The sequence below is a fragment of the Macrotis lagotis genome, chromosome 1 (genome assembly GCF_037893015.1).
Source record: "Macrotis lagotis isolate mMagLag1 chromosome 1, bilby.v1.9.chrom.fasta, whole genome shotgun sequence".
Classification (NCBI taxonomy): domain Eukaryota; kingdom Metazoa; phylum Chordata; class Mammalia; order Peramelemorphia; family Peramelidae; genus Macrotis; species Macrotis lagotis.
Genome location: NC_133658.1, coordinates 858,389,659 through 858,409,907, shown reverse-complemented (window position 1 = coordinate 858,409,907; position 20,249 = coordinate 858,389,659).

Sequence of the window (20,249 nt, the reverse complement as noted above, 5' to 3'; positions counted from 1 at the left end):
GTCAAAGAGAAAATATTACAAGCAGCCAGGACACAGTTCAAATATCATGGTGCTGCAGTCAGGATCACACAGGACTTAGCAGCAACTACATTGGAAGCTCGTAGGGCTTGGAATACAATATACCAGAAGGCAAAAGAGCTTAGAATGCAGCCAAGAATGAACTACCCAGCAAGGCTGAATGTCCTCTTCCAAGGAAAAAGATGGACTTTCAATGAACCAGGGGAATTTCAAAGGTTCCTTTTGGAATGGCCAGAGCTGAACAGAAGGTTTGATCTTCAGATACAAGACTCAGGTGAAGCATGGAGATTGGAGGAGAGGGGGGAAATATGAGGGACTTAATGAGGATGAACTGCATGTATAGAAAAATGATACTGATAATATTCATATGAACCATCTCAGTTAATAGAGCAGGTAGAGGGAGCTTTTATAGTTGAAGCACAGGAGAAAGCTGAATTCGAAGATAAAATATGGTGTAAAAATGGAGTCAATAGAAAAAAAGGGAAATGGAATGGGAGAAAGAAAAAGGAGAGGGGAAATAGTCCAAGATATTTCACATAATAAGATTTTTTTTTTATTACAATGAGCTATTGCAATGATATGGAAGGGGGGAGACAAGGCGGAATGAGGGAACCTTTGCTCTCATCAGAGATGGCTAGGAGAGGAAACAGCAAATATACTCAATGGGGTATAGACAACTGGAGTAAGAAGGAGGGGGGAGCAGAGGGAAGGGGTGGGGATGTGAATAACGGAGGAGAGGATGGACCATGTGGGGAGAGTGGCCAGATATAACACATTTTCTTTCTTACTTCTTGCAAGGGGCTGGGAACGGAAGGCCTGCCCAGGACCACAGGGCTGGGTGGATTCTGGGCCTAAGGAATGGTATGGAGGCTCAGGGCTTCTTGGCCCCAGGACCAGGGATCTGTCAGCTGCACCACTCAGCGACCCTACAGCAGAGTCAGAGTGAAAGGAGAGAGAAAATAGAGTACATGGTAGTGGAGAAATAAGAAAAGAGGGAGTTGCGATCAGCAATGGCAACAGTGGAAAAATATGGAAGTAACTTTTGTGATGGACTTATCATAAAGAATGCGATCCACTCACGACAGAGTTGATGGTGTTGGAACAAAGACTGAAGCACATTTTTTGTTATTATTATTTGGGGGAGGGTGCAGGGCAAGTGGGGCTGGGTGGCCTGCCTGGGGCCACATAGCAGGGTGATCTTTGGGTGTCTGGGGCCGAATTTGGACCCAGGTGCTCCTGGCTCAAGGGCCAATGCTCTGTCTGCCACCCAGCCACCCCTACTATTATTTCTATTTTATTTTATTTTGGGTCTTTTTTTTTTCTTCTTTTTGGTTTTTACAGGGCAGTGGGGAGCGGGTGTCTTGCATGTCACATGGCTGGGTGATTATTGGGTTTACAAGGCTGGATATGGACTCAGGTGCTTGTGGCTCCAGGGCTGGTGCTTCATTCATTGTGCCACCTGGCCATACCTACAATTATTACTATTATTTTTTTAATTTTAATTTTTTTTTCTCTCCCCTTTACTTTTTCGCCCAAGCAAGTCTATCTATATTCATGGGGGGAGGGGTATTTTGTTTACTTGTAAACAAGTATATTTTATTAATGTAAAAAAACATTTGTACAAAATGAGAATAAAAAATAAATTAAAAAAAAGAAAACCCCCCAAATCAACTTAAAAAATACTTGAAATGATTAGCAACTTTAGCACAGTTGCAGCATTTAAAATAAACTCACATAAATCATCAGCATTATGATATATTACTAAAAAAGCAGAACAGCAAGAGATGAAAAGAGGAATTCCATTTAAAGTAATAGTAGATAACATAAAGTACTTGGGAGTTGACCTTTTCAGAAAAACCAAGAAAACAATTATCCTTTGCATACAAATAAAATCAGTTCTAAATAATTAGAAAAATGTCAACTGCTCATAGGTAGACTGAACGTATATAATAGAAATGACAATTCTACCAAAATTAAATTACTAATTTGGTGTCATATTAATCAAACTCCAAAGCATTTTATATAAATAAAATATATTTTCTAGAACTGGATAAATGGAAACAAAATTCATCTGGAGGAAAAAAGGTCAAAAATATCTATGGAATTAATGAAAAAAATACAAAGAAAGATGGCCTAGTCATACCAGACCTAAAATTATATTATAAAGCAGCAGTCCTTTAAATTGTTTGGTAATGGCTAAGAAATAGAGTGGTTAATCAGTGGGCTAGATAAGGTATAAAAGAAACAGTAGTAAATATCTATAGTAATATACTATTTGATGAACCCAAAGACTCCGGCTTCTGGATAAGCTTCTGAACTCACTATTTGATCAAAATTGTTAGAAAAACTGGAAAATTGTATGGCAGAAGCTAGGCTTAGAACAATAGCTCATACCCTATAGCAAGATAAGGTCAAAATGGGTACAAGATTTAAACATAAAGGGTGACACCATGAGTCAAGAGAATAAGGAATGGTTTTCTATTGGGTCTATAGAAAGAGGAAGAGTTTATGAGCAAACAAGAGATGGATACCATTATAACATGCAAAATGGATCATTTTGATTTAATTAAATTAGAAAAGTTTTCCACAAATAAAACCAATGCAACCAAGATTAAAAGGAATGCAGTAAGATGGGAAATTTTTTACAGCTAGTATTTCTGATAAAGGACTTATTTCTAAAATATATATAGAGAACTGAGTCAACTTTATAAGAATATAAGTCATTCCCCAATAGATAAATAGTCAAAGTATATGAACAAGCTGTTCTCAAAAGAAGAAATTAAAGTTATCAATAGTAATTTAAAAAAAGTTCAAAATCAATATTGATTAGAGAAATACAAATTAACACAACTCTGAGTATCACCCTTCTCATATCAGACTGGTCAAAATGACAAAAAAGGAACGTGGTCAGTGCTGGAGGAATATGGAAAAACTAGACAATTAATGCATTGTTGGTGGAGTTATGAACTTATCCAGTCTTTCTGGAGAGCAATTTGGAACTATGCCCACAGGCTAATAAAACTGTGCAAATCCTTTGATCTGGAAATATCACTATTAGGTTTTTATCCCAAAGAAATGATAAAAAAAAAAAGGGAAAAAAACCCATATTTGCAAAATATTTATAGCAGCTCTTTTTGTAGTACAAAGAATTAGAAAGTGGGGCAATACCTATCTATTGGAGAATAAACACATTGTGATATATGAATGTGATTTGCAAATTCTTTTTTGAGCTCTTCCGCAGCTGAGACCAGTTCTTATTTTTCTTGGAGGCTTTGGATTCAGAAACTTTGACTTTGTTATGTTCTGAATGTACATTTTGATCCTCCATAGCACCAAAGTAATTGTCCATAGTCGGAGTTTTCTTCTGTTGCTTGCTCAATTCCCCAACCTATGACCTGATTTTTAACCCTTTGTTAAGGTAGGACTCTGTCTCAAACTTTTGAGGATTTTTTGTAGCTGTTTACTTTGCCTTTATCAAATTAGTAGTAATTTGGAACATTTTTTTCATATATTTGTTAATATCTTGAATTTCTTCCCTTTCAGATTATATCTATTTGGTTAGAGTCATTTTTTTAAAAGTATTTGGAGTGATTTGGGAGAAAACTTGCAAGAATCCCTGTCTTTAATCTATCATCCTGGCTCCACCTAAAAAATGTTTTTTCTTTACAATGTTTTTATTTTGTAAAATATTCTGATTCGGACTGATTCTTTTCCATCAATTCATGTCATTCTGCTTCTCTTAAATCATTGTTTTCATAATTTCTTATAGCATAATTTATTCCATAAATTTATGTACCATAATTTATTCAGTCATTCCCCAATTTATAGGTATTCTTAATCTCTACTTCTTTGTTATAACAAAAAAAAGCTGTTTTAATGCTTTTTTTTTTTAGACATATAGATCTTTTTCTTTTCTCTTTGGTCTCTTTGGCATTTGGGCTTAGTCAAAGTATTGAAAGGGACAAAAGTATGCATATTTTAATGATTTGGGTAGAATAGATCCAAATTGCTTTCCAGAATAGCTGAACTAATTTATAGCTCCACCAAGAATTTAGTAATATGCCCATTTTCCCACAGTCTATCTATCAACTGTCATCTTCCTTTTATTTCTATCTTTGCCAGTCTGATGGATGTGAGAAAAACCTCAGAGATACTTTAATTTACCTTTATCAAATTAGTAGTAATTTGGAATGTTTTTTTCATACAATTGTTAATTTCTTGAATTTCTTCCCTTTGAGAGCTATATCTATTTATCTATTAGAGGATAACTTTTGTTCTTTTTTTAAATTATGAATTCCAAATTCTGACTTGTCTTTTCTCCCCACCTTCTCCCTGAGAAAGTAATCAGTCTGATATAGATTACACATGTGCTTATAAAATAAATTAGTTATTTTCTGGAAAAGTCAAACCAAAAAAAAAAAGAAAGAAAATGATAAATAGTATCATTTTTAATTCTGAATATAGAATGCTTCAGTTCTTTCTCTGGAGGCAGATAGCATTTTTCATCATAAATCCTTTGGGATTATTTTGGATCATTGTATTGATGAGAATAGCAATCATGCACAGCTGTCCATATAATATTGCTGTAATTATGTATACTGTTCTCTTGGCTCTGTTCACTTCACTCTGTAATAGTTCATTCAAGTCTTCCCAGATTTTTCTGAGAGGACCCTGTTCATTATTTCTTATAGTTCAATAGTATTTTATTGCAACCACATACCACAACTTGTTCAGCCATTTCCCAATGGGTGGGCATCCTCTCAATTGAATTCAGAAAGATGAGTCTTTTTAACTCCAGGTCTGACACTCTGCAATACATAACACATAGTACGTGTCTGTTGACTTGATCTAGGATACTTACTATCTATGTGACCTTATAGAAGTCACTTACCTCTTTGGGCTTCAGTTTGTTCACCTTAAAAATGAAGGGGATGGACTTGATGTTGTTGCTCCCTTACAGCTCTAAATCTAGAACCTGATGATCCTTGCAAACACTAGCAACAACAAAAAACAGTGTGGTGACTGTTATTGTTCCTCCTCTAAGTTAGAATGAAACTTCTAATTTGTTCCTCCAAGGAATATCCATGGTCTCCCTTTTCATTTAACTTCTTCTTCTCTCCCAGTTTCATTTATAGGAAGAATGTCAGGGCTGATGTGATTCAATTTCAATAACCAGATTTCAATGTATTAGTCACTGAACAAGGTTCTTATACCAAGACACTAACAAAAAAGTTAGTAATAGTAATAATAATAATAGTTAACATTTATTATATACCTATTTTATACCAGATACAATGCTAAGAACTTGACAAAGATATCACTTGACCCTCACAACAAAGCCCTGGGAAGAAGATGTTGATTATTGTCCCTGTCTTACCCTTGAGAAAACTGAGTGTTTGTATGTATACACACACACACACACACACACACACACATACACACACACACATACACCTATATATATATATATATATATATTTGAATGTATGAAAATATTACATGGAAATATATGTATATACACACACATACGGGGTATATACTTATAATGAATTTTCCTGTCTCTAAATCCAGCCCTGGATCAGCTCAAAGAGCTATAAGAATAGCTCTATTTCTTTACACCCAGAACTTCCTGGACTATGAATGAGGATCTTGGAGTAAGAGAAAAATGGCATCCACATTACAATGGACTTGGCTTCATCAAGCCGTCCAACTTGTCCTACCTGAGGATAAGAGGAAAAGTTTACGGGGAAGACTTGAGGATTCAGGACTGAGGTTCAAATACTCCTTCAACTAGGTAATTTAGGGAATAAAACATTGGATTTGGAATCAAGAAGACTTGAGTTCAAATTTAGCCACAGACACTAACTACATGAGTGAACCTGGCTTCACTTGAACCTTGTCTGCCTCAGTTTCCTAAATTATAAAATGCAAGTAATAACAGCACTTTCCTCATAGGGTTCTTATGAAGATCAAATGAGATAATATTTATTCCCTTCTCTTTCCCTTCTTCTGTGACTTATAATCTCTGTGACTTTAATCAAGTCTCTTTAATCTCTCCTCAGTTTCTCCATCTGTAAAATGAAGCTTCAAGGTCCCTTGAACCTGAGCCTTTAAACCTGAGACCTGAGTATCAGATGCAGACTAAAGGTGTCTAGCCTGTCTACTATGCTATGGATGAAATACTGTGGCAGAAAAACTACTGAAATTCTTTACATTTTTTGGAAGCCATCCTCTCCTGCACCCTTCATGAGGTCTTTCCCAGGTGAACAGCTGTATTTCCAGACATTCTTTTTCCCCCCCTTTAGAGTGGCTATCAAGCCCTTCCTTGACTTTTCATCAGTCTTTTCCTGTCTTAGAATCTGACTATTTCCCCCACTATTTTCTTTAATCCTAGGGAAGGGAGACCGGAAGGAAGCAAGCACTTACCTGGCCCTAACTCCATGCCAGTTACTGTACTGTTTTACAAAAATTATTTCATTTAGGTGACAAAGTGAATAGAACACTGGACCTAGAATCAGGAACCCCTGAATTCAATTTTACTTAACTGTGTGACTCTGGTCAAGTCACTTGACTTCTATTTGTTTCAGTTTCTTGAAATGTAAAATCAAAATAATAAAAAAAAATGAGAATAATTGTAAACTGCTTAACATAAAGTAAACACTATATAAATATTAGCTACTGTTTAACAACCCTGTGGGATGGGTGCTATTGCTATTATTATATTATTAGTAGTATTCCCATTTTACAGTTAAGGAAACTGAGGCAGATGAGGTTAAGCTGTTAGGGTCATGAAGGGACACATGGGAGTACCAAGGAACTTATAGCATGGGATCCTTGAACAAAAGCTAGAATTAGTCTTTGGGATCATCTGTTTAGTCCAAGCTTCTCATTTTTTTTTAACTTTTAATTACTTTTATTTTTTAAAACTATGAATTTTTTCCAATTAAAAAACATTTTTCCTTTTTTCTAAGTGAACAGCTACATTTCCTAACTCTTTCTACCCAATGGGAAACAAGAAAAAGAAAACTTTCACAACAAATATGGATAAGCATGCAAAACAAATTCCTACATTGGCCATGACCAAAATTGTGTCTCCATGAGTTCATCACCTCTCTTTTAGGAGAAGGGTAGCATGCTTCTTCTTTGATCCTTTGGAATTGTAGTAGGTCATTGCACTGATCAGGTTCTCAAGTCTTTCAAAATTGTTCATTTTTCACCAAGTTGTTTTTATACCATAAATTGTTTTCTTGAGCCCCCTAATTATCCAACAGAGGAAGAAGATGAAATCATTTTCCCCAAGGAAATCAGGCAAACCTCAGAGGTAAGAAATAGGCAAGATCCTCCTGGAGTCTTCTTTTATCCTGGCTAAATGTGTCCAGGTCCTTTAATGGATCCGCCTCAGAGATGTGTATGATCAATCAGTCAATAAATATTTTTAAACACTTAGCATAAAGGATACAAAGAAAGGCAAAAGACAGTTCTTGTTCTCAGGACCTCACAGTTTAATAGGGAAGACAACTTTGGAAAAATCAAATCACATTCAGGATAAATTGGAGATAATGAGTAGAAGGGAAAATCAGGAATGGCTTCCTATAGAAGGTAAGATTTTAGTTTGAATTTGAAGGAATCCAGGGAGAGGCAGAGATGGTGGAGGAGAGCCTTCTAGGTGTAGAGTACAGTCAATGGAAATGCCCTAAAATCTAGAGATGATGTATCTTGTTGGAAGAAGAGCAAAGAGGTCAATGAAAAAGATGCATTGATTCTGTGTCAAATGTGAGTCTCCAGTGAAGGACAGTTCATATGTTCCTTATGTGTGTTTCAGGCATCCACATGCTACCAAGTTATATTATATTGACATAAATCAATATTGAAAGATTCAAGGGAGCACTGAGTGATTTTCAAAAGACATATGGGGGTAAAAACCTGAGAGTAGGACTTCACAGGAGAAAGTGTGGATGGTTTCAAGCCAGGTTGCTACAGAAAATGTCCATACTTTTAATCACTTGATTAAGTGATGCTCGAATCAAAGTGTCAAAATATTATATCTTTCTTGAGTTTCTTGCTGCAAGTATGGCATAGTCATGACTCTGGCTTCTTGAAGACCATGCTGGCAGATGCCATAAGTCCAGTCTATATATTCATTGTCCAAGGACCAGTCAAACTGTTTGGAGATGCTTGTCAGCAGAAGTAGAAGGGAAACAAGAGGATGAAGTTTTTATCACAAAAATTGATAGGTTTTAGGGGCAGCTAGGTGGTGCAATGGATAAAGTACCCACCCTGGAGTCAGGAGTACCTGAATTCAAATCTGGTCTCAGACACTTAATAATTACCTAGCTTTGTGGCCTTGGGCAAGCCACTTAACCCCATTTGCCTTGCAAAAAAAAACAACCTTAAAAAATTGATAGGTTTTGAGAGTCATAAAAATTAAAAATCATAGAGGTGTTACAACCCATATCATTAGAGAAAAAAGCCAGGTAAAGAACATGACAGGTTCATGAAGGGCTAAAGAAAATTTATCTTATTCTTAAAATAAGGAACAGGAAGTGTTGGCATAAGGAGTCAGCCTTAGGCAGTCTGTGTTCCATTACAAAGAATCCAGATGCCTTTTCCTGTTTGTTTCTCAGTCACAGCATCCCCAATGAAACCTCATCCAATTGAGCCAATATGAGATGGTGTAAAGAGCCCTAAAATGGAAGTCAGTGAGAGCTAGGTTTAAATTCTCCTTCCCAAATTTCTAACTTTGTGACCTGAGCAAATGTAAATTTCTTCATTTCTTTTGAGCCTCAAGTCCCTCACCAATAAAGTGGAATAATAATATTTCTAATATTTTCATCAAAGATATGACTGTGAGGATTAAATGAGATCATGAGTGGGAAAGTAATTTCTGAGTGTTTACAAACTAGAGATGAGGAGAGAGGTAAGTGCTGAACAAGAAGAAAAACTATACATATGTGGACGGCTGTTAGTATTTTGGGCCTTCTCTCCTTATAGGACTGTCCTGGGGGAAGCCAGACCTTCTACGAAAAGCACAGTTTTAATTCCTTCAGAACTTCTTATTAAGGTCTTCTCCCCCTCCACCTCTCACCAAAAGAAAACTCCAAACCTAAAGCCAGCTCAAAGAATTGTGGACACAAATCTGGTTAGTCATGTCCAGAACTATCCTGGCCCTGATTGAGGATATTAAAGGATGGAAAGCATCAGATATCTACTTGACACTTTCAAGCCTTCAACCAACTCTATTTGAGAATCAATAGGAAAGACCCAAGGAATGTGGAGAACAAAACAAAAAGTCCTAGACTTACGCATCAAGAGAGATTTAGGTTTTTTCCTGTCTCTGCCACCAATGTACTGTGTGATCTGGGGCAAATCACTTCCAGTATCCGGGTCTCAGTTTTTCCATTTGTAAATGAAGCAAGATGAACTCATTATTACTATTATTATTATTATTATTATCATCAATATTACTGCTATTATTTTTATTGATGTCTTTTGGTTATTATATATGTTCATGTATTATATATATATATGTGTGTTATATATAGACATATGTATGTGTATACACATTCATATAGAGATATACATATACTTTGAGATATATCCCTCTAGTCCCAACTCCCATATCAGTAAGGACAATAACCAGGTAAGTAAAATCACCTGACACATGCAATTTTCCATACCCATCCTCTCCAAAAAAGAAAGGAGGTACATTTTTTCATGTCTTCCTGAAAGTCAAGCTTGGTCATTATATTACATTGTACATAATTTCTTTGTATTATTCTTTTCATGGTCATAGTTATTGCTTATAATGTTTTTATGGTTCTGCTTTATGCATCAGCTCCTACCTGCTTCCCTTTGCTTTTCTGAATTCTTAAAAAAGAAAAGTTAACTCAAAGATTCTTTTCAGCATGAGGTTCTAAGTGAGTGGAAGTCATACTTAGGAAGTGACCTATATGGAAATCTGCTCCCCCCACCCTAATTCCTACCACTGTCAGTGAAAGCCAGTGAATATCCCATAAGGTCTGCAATTTTTCTCTAAGACTATGGGGTAAGGATTATTATTTTCCTTATAATATATATATATATATATATATATATATATATATATATATATATATATATATAGCATTATTAATGGAATCTCTGATCCAATTAGTCAACCAATCAGTCATTTAGTCACCTAGCATATATGAAGTTATTTGCCACTCTGATAACAGCTGGATCACCAACTCAAAAGAAAGGCAATCCTGTACTCAAAGAACTAGCTCTAGGTCTAATAGGAGAAGCAATATGCAAACAAAATTTAGCAAGACAAGTTGAAGATTATCTAAGATGGAAGGCACCCAGATTAAAAGAGGATTGAAAAAGTCTTCTTGCAGAAGGTAGAAGGGCTTAGGCTAATATATGAAGGAAGTCAGAGAAACTATAAGTATAAGGAGGAAATAATTGTAAGCATATGGAACACAGTCAGTAGAAATGCTTGGAGTAGGAAGATCTGTTTGTCTTCTGACACAAATAGCAAAGAAGCCAGTATCTCTGAGTGGAGGAATAGATGATGGGAAATAAGAAGACTGGAAAGGTAGGAAGGGGCAGGATATGAAGGATTTTAAAAGTCAAATAGAATAGGTCATTGGGCACCACTGGAATTGCTTAAATAACATAATCATTATATGACACCTGAATTTCAGAAAGATTAATTTGAATGCTGAGTGGAGGATATATTAAAGACAGGGAGAAAAATCAGGAAGCTATTACAATAGTCCAGTTGTGAGGCAATGAAGGTACCAACAGGAAAGTTTCAGGGTCAAAGGAGATAAGGATATAAATAGAAGAGATGCTACATGGGTAGAAATGATAAGACTTGATAAGATTGAATATAGAAGGTGTAACAAAGATTCCAAGATTGGGTGACAAGGAGATGGTGGTACCCTTGACATCCATAAGGAAGACAGGAAGAGAAAAAAGTTTGAGGACAAGATAATTCTTTTCTTTTAGGTTTTTGCAAGGCAAATGGGGTTAAGTGGCTTGCCCAAGGCCACACAAGCTAGATAATTATTAAGTGCCTGAGGTCAGATTTGAACTCAGGTACTCCTGACTCCAGGGCTAGTGCTCTATCCACTGTGCCACCTAGCCATCCCCAAGATAATTTATTTTTGAACATATGAGTTTCACAAGTCTATAGAACATCTGGTTTGAAATGTCCAATAAGCAATGGGAGAAGAAAGAAGTTAGTACTGGACAAATAGATATGAGAATCATCAGCATAAAAATGATCAATGGAAGCATGAATTATGATGAGCTCACCAATTAAAATAGTATATTGAGAGAAGAGTCCAAGGTAAAGCCCATGTTAAAAGGCATGTCTTAAATTAAGATACAATAAAGAAGATAGAGAAGCAGTTGGAGGTAAGAGGAGAATCAAGAAAGAGTGGTGTCATGGAACCTTAGAAAGAAAAGAATGTCAAGGAGAGGATGATCAAAAATGTCAAAGACTAAAAGATCAAGAGAGCTGAGGACTGAGAAAGGAATTTGTTTTGACAATTAGAAGATCACTTGTAATTCTAGAGTCAACAATTTCAGTTCAATAATAATGTCAGAAACCAAACTTCAAAAAGTTAAGAAGAGAATGAAAGGAAGGGAAAAAGAATGAGAGGAAGGTAGCTTTTATTCATAACCCTACTCAAAAAATGGCCTCTCACAAAAGAAAACAGATATGGCATGATACTGAATGGGATAAAGTCTGAGATTTCTTCAGCAGAATATTATAGATTAGAAATAGTTGAGCTGTGTGTTATGTCTCTTCTGCCCCTCTTCCCTGACAAGCAACTTAATGTTACCTTGACCAAAATATAAAGAGTAAACTGACCCTGTCTTATCTGGATTGAAGTCCAGATGTTTCTACATTCCTTGTCCTGGAGGGAGAGAACCTATCTCTGTTTGAATTATATACTTTTTCTTTAGATTAATTTATGTATCTAGATTATGAATATCACATTCCTCACTAATGAGTATGTGTCAGTGGGTGGGGTGGGGGGGGGATCACTTTAGGATAAATAGATTTTGGATTCCTTGTTCCAATACCTCTCTCTCTCTCTCTCTCTCTCTCTCTCTCTCCTTATTTTAAGGCAGAGTGGGGGGGGGGAGGGTCCAATTCTCAAGAATTGAATAAAACTTTTCTCTTCATACCTTGAGAAATCAACAAATTTTATTTAAGTGGGTAGATTCATCTCACACAATACCTATCAGAGATGGACAGGCAAGTGAGAATTTTCTGAGGAAAGGAGACATGTAGGCATTGATAGTATGCAAGCAACCAATGAACAAGGAGAGATTTAAGTTTCGTTAAAGCTGATGGAAGGGTCAATGGATTGGAGAACATGGGATAGAATTGGAACACTTTTTCATGTAGATGGTTTGCCTTGGCAAGGAGCAAATCACTTTTTTGGGGGGGGTAAAGGAGAAAATAGTGGCAGAACACAGGAGAAAACAGGGAGAAGGGAGAATTCTTTGGAAATTAACTCAATAAGAATTGAAATATGAGGCAAGATTCTCAAATTTCATTCACTCAAAGCAGCTTTTGAGTGAAGGTAATGGCAGCAGATAGTTTGCAAGGGCAAGGTCTACAGCAAGATAAAGTGATAAGAGGCTCCAGAGGAGAGAACAATTATTTCATAGGATTAAGGGTTAAAAATGAGGAAAGAAGAAGAGCCTTCAGGCTATTCTAGTAAGTGCTAGGAAGATGCCTTAGAAAAGAGCTGAAGTGTGGGTTGGAAGTCAAAGTGAGAACTTATTTTGGGGTTGGAAAACTAAGGAAGAGAAGAAATGATCAATTATGATCAGATAGAGGAATTTAAGAATTCATAAGCATTGCATCTAGCATACCTATGTGTGAAGGCAAGATACAGCTGGAATGGGGTGAGGTGGAGGAGTAGGTCATGGGAAATAAGTAAATCAAGGACAATATATGCATACATACATGCTTACACACACACACACACACACACACGTATGTCGAAGTCCAAAATTTCAGGACTTAAAGAAAGGCTGTAGATCAGACACTGAATTAATTCAGGAAGAAAGAAATGTCTTAGAAGTGTGTGGGAGAAAGTTTTGAGATTTCTTCAGTAAAATATTATAGATTGAAATTGGTTGACTATGTGCCCCTCCTCCCTTGACAAAGCAAACTTCTGGGATATTGTTGAAGAGTCAACTGACTTCATCTTATCTGTTGATGTCTGGAGAATCATTCAATTCCTAGGACTAAAGAGATAATCTGGTTTCGGTTTGAATTTTATGCTTTTTTTCCCTAGATTAGTTTGCTTTCTTTGAATTCTATGTGCCTTTCCCTAGGGTAGTTTTCATGTTTAGATTGTAAGACCACATTCCTCATTAATGAGGGTGGGTCAATTGGGGGGGGGCGGATCCCATTAGGATAAAAGTGATTCTTGGGCCTTTCACTTTTGCCTCAATCTCTCTAATTGGTTGTGGCTCTTTTCTCGAGAAACAAATAAAGCCTTCTCTTCATACCTTGATAGATCTCCGAAATTTATTTAAGTGGCATTTGTCCCACACAGATGTCTGTAGATAAAAGCTACCAGAACTTTGATTGTATGAAAAATATGAATTGAATGAATCTTAGAAAAAGAGAGATTACTGGGGTGTCTAGGTGGTGCAGTGGATAAAGCACCGGCCCTGGAGTCAGGAGTACCTGGGCTCAAATCCGGTCTCAGACAAGCCACTTAACCCCATTGCCTTGCAAAAACCTAAAAAAGAGAGAGAGAGAGAGAGAGAGAGAGAGAGATTACTGAATGAAGATGTTAGAGAGATTGTGTTGATGATAATGAGAGCAAGTAATATTCTGATCCCCAACCTCAACCAGTGAGTCAATGGAGTATGAATGAACTTTCAACTAGTTCTAGAAAGGGTAACTGGGGAAGTTTTGTCAAGAGATAACCAGGTCTTTGTGAGTCCAAAAAGATACAGTGAAAATGGAAAAACTTTGAAATGAAATACAATTTATTATCTATGGAACACCTCTAGAAAGCACAGCGGATTCCTTTACAGTAGAAGACTGGAGGGGGAGTTGGCTTAAAGAACTGGAAATAAGAGATTGTGAGTGGAGGATGGAGAACTGGATATGAACAATGATAAACTAAGGAATTCAGAATCACCAGCATGAGTTGAGTATGACAGGGTGGAAGTATATTAATCACTGGGGAATGATTACTTCAGGTAAATTGCCATTGTTCACAGGGGTTTAGTCTTGGGTGGTGTTGTTTCAGGGTTATTATATAGCTATAAAAAAAATCAAACATCATCTTCCTTCAGAGCACTCCCAAAATTCCCCTTTATTGCAAAATCAGCCAAATTAAAGGTAATAATCTTTGGTCTTGGTTCAAACTCCATGAGACCCAGAAAAGTCACATAGAGAACAGATGGTAGAGAGGGACTTGGAACTAGGTTCACTGACTGTATACTCAGAACAGACATTCCCAGAGTATCACGATTCATTGTTTTGGTGTGTTCCTCTTTGGTTTCCACAGTTATCATTGGTGAGAACCCCTGGGGATATAGAAACTGTTTTCTTAATCCAAATTATTTAACCATGTCATCCAGAAAGAACCACTGACAATTGTCTCATCAGTAAGATGAGAGGATAGGACTAGATGACCTCCAAAGTTCTGAAGCTGTGATTATTCACTAAAGAATCCTGGCTATCAGCAGAACCAGAAGAGCATTGAACACCATAACAGCAATATGGGGTTGATGATCAATCTTAACGGACTTTCTCATTCTATCAGTGCAACAATCAGGGACAATTCTGGGCTATCTGCAGTGGAGAATGCCATCTGTATCCAGAGAAAGAATTGTGGAGTTTGAACCAAGACCAAAAACTATTACCTTTAATTTTTAAAAAACCCATTATCTTATTATGTAATTTTGCTATCTCTTTCATTTTATTTTTTTTTTCCTTAAGGAACACATTCAACTTAGATCAATATTTGGCATGGAAACAATATAAAGACTAATAGACTGCCTTCTGTGCAGGTGGGGTGGGGGGAGATTAGGGGAAAAATTGTAAAATTCAAAAATAAATTAATTAATTAATATTTTTTAAAAAAGAATCCTGGCTATCTCTTTTTAGGTGACCAGTGTTACTATTTGATGCTCACTTAATCTTTACCCCCTAAACTGAATTTCCTATTAGGATTTTTGTACCTGTGGTTTGTGAGCTAAATATTTCTTGATGGCTGAATTGCAATATAATTTGCAAACTTGCTTATTTTATTTTATGCATTTTAAACCATTATTCTTAGAAGGGTTTCACAGAACTACCCTTAGAAGGGTTTCACTACCAGAGCAATCCACCAAAAAAAAAAAAATAAAGATTAGTAACTCCAGTTCAAGATCTTATTTAGAGCGTGTGATTTTCCCCTTAACCTAATCAGACTGTCAACATTACTGGCCATGAGTCAACATTACTGTCTATGAGTCTGGCAGCCTATAATTTGAGGCTGACATTTGGTAGTTGAAAAAGTTAAAACGGAGTGAGATTTTTCTCTACTTCCTTGATCAGATAGTCTCCTGAAATTGCAGATATCAGGAACTTGAGATGAAGTCCTACCCAGTCCAATGCAATCTGTGAGAAACCAGAAAAAGGAAGCATGGGTGTGCCCCATAGCAGACACTGTTCTACCTGTTTCCCTGTCATGTAGGGGGTGATTGTAAGGGGAAGTAAGTGCCTGAAAATTCTAAATTGGGTAATGATTTCAAGACTGATGCCTGTTAATTGGTAGTTGAGAATCATTCTGAGCAGAGCCAGTGGAATATCTGTGAGATGAGAGAGTGAGGAGCAAGAAGATGCCAATGTCCAAAGGCAGAGCCTTGATTATCAGAACTTGGCATGAGGAAGATGAGAGGGTGAGGCACAGATCAAGCCACAGCCATGGGTTGATTGCTAGTTCATCCCATCCTCTACCCCAGTTTCTAGACAAGAGGTAACTATGGTGAAAAACCAGACATCACTCAGAAAAGTGTAGTTGATCCATGAGCTCTCTCATAATTTCCATTTCACACAACAAAAAGAAGGTGCCTGGGGATGCTGGATGACTTATTGCACTCATCTAAATTCTAAAAACACCAGCAACATCATGGAAGTAGCTCCTTTCCCTTCCCCTGTCATCTCAGATGGGGAAAGACTGGGTTATAAAGTTTAGGGGAGCCGCATGGAGAATTCCAAGCACTTGTTAAGCATTGTTAAGCACACAGTTAAGCATTTGGTCCAAGAAAGTTACTCTGTAGAGATCGTGTGATCATAAATTTAGGACCAGAGTAGAATCTCAGAGATTTCGATAAGTTCAGAATCTGTTTTATGTAGACTAGATTTGTTTCTCTTTAATGGGCCAAGGAGAACAATCCCAGGATTTGATTGGTCTAGAGGACTAAAGGTCAAACTTCTGATTTGGCTAAGAGCAACAACAACAAACCAGTCTAACAGAATCCCTATCATCCTTTGGGGTCAAGATACTTCTCATATCCATTGGTGATGCCCTTACAGATGAAGAGACAAAGAAGGAACCTCACTTGCCTCAGTCAGTGATGTACCTTTATTGAATTCTGGTTGTTGTATAAATTTCTTTTTGTTTATTGTTACATGGTCTAAAATGCTATTATTATGTTCCAGTCCCCAAGATGAAATATTGAATTGCATCTTGAAACAGAACACAGTTCATCCAGTCCTGGAGTCTGTGAATAAATTGGGGTGGGGTGGGGGGGGTCTGTGAACTTGGATGGGAGGAGAAAAATGTCATCTTTTATTTTCATTAATATCTGGCTTCCTTTGGGGTAGACAGGTGGTATAGTGGATAGTGTTGGATCTGGAGTCCGATGTTCCTGAATTCAAGTCTGAATTCAGACACTTACTGTGTGTGCAAGTCACTTAACCCTGTTTCCTTCAGTTCCCTCATCTGTAAAATGAGTTGGAGAAGGAAACGACAAACCACAGCAATATCTTTAACAATAAAACCCCCAAAGAGTCAGACACAACTGATATGTATGAATAAAAATTAAAATTTCATTTTGTTTATGTAACATCATTCTGAGAAGGAAGAGGTTCACAAGTTTTACCAGACTGACAAAAGGATAACACAAAAAATAGTTAAGAATCCTTACTCTAGTCCATCTCTCTTATTTTCTAAGTGAGGAAACTGAGACCAGAGAGTTTAAATGTTTGCCCAAGGTCTCCTAGGGAATAAGTTGCCGAGTCAGGATTCAAATCCATGTCCTCAGATTGTTCCAACACATCCTAGTGCTCCCCTCCATTCACAGTTCTGCAGGATTCAGAATACGTCTATTCACCTATTTTTTTCACCTATTTCACCTATTTACCTATTTTTCAGGAAAATCCAGAGAAATCCTGAGGTTCTCTGGTGGGGGGGTGGGGGGGGTGGGCAGGAATTAAAATACAGAACCAGACATTTTCAACTGAGCTAGTTAGAGAAACTTTGATAATGGGGAAACTGGAAGGGGCTAGGTTGAACTGGGAAGGGTCATGAAAGAAGGCTAATAATTATAAGGAATGTGATACCAGCCAGCATTTATATAGCCCTTTCAGATGTACAAAGTTCTGTATGTGTATAAGAGTGCATATCTGTATTTCTATATATTTACACACACACCTATATATGTCTATATACATACATATCTTTCTATCATATTATTTTGGGGGGGGGAGTGAGTCAATTGGGGTTAAGTGACTTGCCCAGGGTCACACTGCTCATAAGTGTCAAGTGTCTGAGACTGGATTTGAATTTAGGTCCTTCTGACTCCAGACCTGGTGTTCTCTTCACTACACCAGCTAGCTTCCCCCTGCCATCATCTTTTAAGGAAGAAATAAAAACTACATAGGAACAGGAAGAAGTAAATATTGTCCCCATGTCCTGATTACTATTGAGTTGTCAAAGTAGGTGTTTAGCTTGATAGTAGACAGAGTGTGGACCTGAAGTCAAGATCTGAGTTAGAACTCTGCCTTAACGTGTATATATATATATATATATATATATATATATATATATATATGTATAAAACTCTTCATGATCACATTAGGTGTTTCTTTGCAAAGGTCCTAGAGACATTTGTCATTTTCTTTTCCACCACATTTTACAGATGAAGAAACTGAGTCAAATAGGGTTATGCCCAGGGTCACACAACTAGGAAGAGTCTGGGTCTAGATTTGAATCCAGATTTGGCTCTGACTTTCAGCTGGACACTATCCACTGTGCCACCTATCTTATATTATGTTATAGATAGATAAGATAGATAGACAGATGGACGGACAGACAGATAGATAGATAGATAGATAGATAGATAGACAGGCGGGCAGACAGATGAATGGACAGATAGATATATAGAGTAGATAGATAGATAGAGTATATATATATATATACATACATATACAAAATATGTGCATACATATACACACATACACACACACTCATTGCATTCTTACAAAACCTCAGGGATGGAGGAACTATTCTTATTTCTATTTTACAGATGAAGAAACTGAGACTAAGAGAGTTTAAATGACTTGCCCAGGTTATATAGCTAAGTGTTGGAGACAGGATTCAAACACATGTCTTTCTGACTCCAAATTCTGTCCCCTTGTTGGAGAAATAGTAATGTAAGAGATTGGTTTAGGTTTTGATTTCCCAATATATAGTAATATTATATCTGCTCCCAAAGAACAATGGAAGGGTCTAATCATCAGGGCTGATGGCACAGGCACAGATGACCTTATAGGATATAAGTCTGGAAGACCTGAGTCTGGAAGACCTGAGGATGCATTTTTCCCTCTAATGATAACTGATAGTAGTTTACCTCTAGATAAAGCCTATGTGGTGAGTAGGAGCTGAGAATAGAATCAATAGGCCCTCTAAGAATGACATCCACATGAACTCAACTACCACTACATACACAAGGAGTCTTCAATGTAATACTGACTCATGCTGATTTGTTTATAGAAAAAAAGACTATATTATTACTACCAGAAATTGTTAGAAAGGTCATCCTTAAAGATACCAGAGCTATTTATCAATGGACAATGAAAAGAAATGGGTGAAGTGGCACAATTTATTGCTACATATTGCAAAAATTTAGCACCAGTTGAATACCTAGAATGATCATCAAATGATCAGAAACACCCTCTCCTATGTAAAGTATAAGATAAATTTCCTTACCAATCAGAACTAGGTCCTTAGGACAGACAAAATTGTCACATACAATCATTCCAACATTACATTGACTCACAAAAATTTAAGAATATTGTTTTTCATAGCTTTTACCTCACAGAATGCTTATAATTTCTAAGCTGTATGGAAAGAGAGTTCTTGAAATATAGAGGACTAGACAAAGGAGTCAAATATATGTAAGAGCACTAAATATTTAAAAATTATGGGGGAATAAAGATTTGTTTCCATACTATTTCTTTCTGAACTCCATCAAATAGAAAATGAAAACACTAGTAATATTTCACAATAGAAGCACTCAGTCAAGTTTTGCCAATATTCCTCTCCAAACAACTTTAAAAACAATACCTCAAATCAAAATTTGCAGTGACAGAATCAAGAAAAGATTAGGTTGAGATATTGTTCCTACCTAAGACAACTTAGGAGAATGGAAGGAGAGATGAGTGATGGGAGGGTGGAGGCTGTCTGGGAGCCCATATGGATGCAACACCAGTGGTGTCTGGCAAGCAGATGTCTGGCATTCTAACAATAAATACATCCAGCCCATCATAGTTGCACTTTCTGTAGTAATGTTTGAATGTTAGTTTAGCTTGAGAAAGGACCTCAGCGTCTGGGATCTTCTCCTGCCAGGTGATCTTCAGAACCTTCCTAAGACAATTTAAATGGAAGCAATTCAATTTCCTGACAGGGCACTAGTAGACTGTCCAGTTTTCACAGGCATATAGCAATGAGGTCAGTACAATGACTCTGAGGACCTTCACTTTTGGAAATCAGTCTAATACCTCTTCTCTCCCATACTTTCTTTTGGAGCCTCCCAAATACTGAGCTAGCTCTGGCAATGCATGTGTCAACCTCATTATCAATGTGTACCTCTTCTTTGAAAAGGACACTGTCAAGGTAAGTGAACTTGTCCACAGTATTCAAAACTTCTCCATTCATTGTAATCGATGGTTCCACATATGGATGGTATGGTGTAGGCTGAGGGAGCCT